The sequence below is a fragment of the Echinops telfairi genome, unplaced genomic scaffold (assembly GCF_000313985.2).
Source record: "Echinops telfairi isolate 266 unplaced genomic scaffold, ASM31398v2 ScPeMD7_3533;HRSCAF=4204_0, whole genome shotgun sequence".
Taxonomy (NCBI): domain Eukaryota; kingdom Metazoa; phylum Chordata; class Mammalia; order Afrosoricida; family Tenrecidae; genus Echinops; species Echinops telfairi.
The window spans coordinates 43,566,919-43,568,684 of record NW_022107431.1 but is presented as its reverse complement, the minus strand read 5'-3'; positions in this window follow the sequence as shown (position 1 = coordinate 43,568,684).

Sequence of the window (1,766 nt, the reverse complement as noted above, 5' to 3'; positions counted from 1 at the left end):
AATAGCAATTTTGCAAGAAATCTAAAAAGATACTTTAAATATGCTCTTATTCAAACAATCCTTTTATATTTCATATGAAAGTATAGTTTAACCATGTGTTTAGTGTTTCCTCAAGTTTTTTTCCCCCCATAAGTATTTTCTTGCAAAATGCTTCATCCAATAGAAGAGGGAAAAAATGTCCCCTCACATGAAATTTAAACCTACTCATTAAAAAAATGAAAACAATTTAACAGTATTAGTTGAGGCTCTTTTGTTTGCCAATGACAGATGTCAAACTGAAGCAGGGACTAGCACAAAAGAGAATTCTTTGACTCAGGAAAGCTTAGGAGCTTAGGGCATTAAGACAGCTCAAGAGTAGAGGGACCAGGTGAAAAGTGACTGGAATTGGGTACCTTCAACCTAGTCAATATAAAGAGAACCCAAATCATTACAACTTGACAATAGATAGCAACATGAGAAAGAGAGAAAAGATTGAAGTTGTCGGGAATTTTATTTTGCTTGGATCCCTATATCAATGCTCATGTAAAAAACAGTCAAGGAATCACATGACTTATTTGCATTAAACAAATCTACTGTATAAAACATCTTTCAAGAATACACAGCAAATTCAATGCAACTGGACTTCCAGTAAAATGATGCAACACCTTTTTTAGAAAAGTTAAATGAAGCACTATAGTTTTATTTTAGAAAATCTATATGTCTGTTTAAATAAAAATTTAAAAATATGGCCTGAAGGTACTAGAGATTCTCTAACAGTCTATTGCCAATACCCACTGGATGACTTTAACATTAGTTACATTTAAGTCAGCAGTTATTTTAATTGTTAATTCGTTGCTAAAACAACTCTTTGATGTTATTTAATACATTCTGGAAGTTCTGAAGCTTATTGAAATGCAAAACGTGGCAGAGGATAGCCACTGACCACATATTATGAGATGCTAATAAAGTATCATTAGTTTTCAGGGAATTAAATGAGAAGAAATACATGATACGTCTCAGTCATTACATTAAAAAATATGTAGTCATGCTTCAGTTTAGAATGTCATAAACTTGGTGGAGTTTGACACTGAATGGCAAAGATGTTAAATGTAAATAGTGAAAAATCATTAAATGTATATAATGATTATTCACATGTATCAACTGCCATCTGTATGGAAGGGTATAATCTGGGATTCAGGATGCTCTCCAAGCCAATCAAGATTTAAAAAGAGGACCCAATAAATGTATCACTGTGTTAAGCTACTTTTTCTAAAGCATCCAAACCAGTGGCGTGTGTATATTTGTACACAGAGATTATATCAAGAAGTGTCTCACACATTTGTAGCAGTGACAAGTCCAAGAGCGAGCCCAAAAGGAGGTGCTGTGTTTAAGGTGAGTCTGTGGCACTTGTCCCAGTTTTGTACGTCATCCCGGGATGGTAGAATGGCTCCATGCAGAATACACAAGTAATCAAATGCCACCTCTAAATGAATGAATCATACTGTCTAGAAAAAAATTAAAAATATGATTTTCAAAGTTTAATTTAATAAAACTGAAATAGAGAATATTAAATATCGAGGTAACACCAATACCTCAATGCAGAATCAGCACCAGGACCTAAATATTATTTTTCAGAGTCCATTTTCTTTTTTTAGCATTATCTGTGTATTTTATTCCATAACTTTATTTTTGCAGAATTGAACCTAGATCACAGCATCAGGTACAAATAAAATTGTGAAACTAAGATTAGCTCTCAATTTTCCAAAATAAGCTATTTCAGTTGAAGT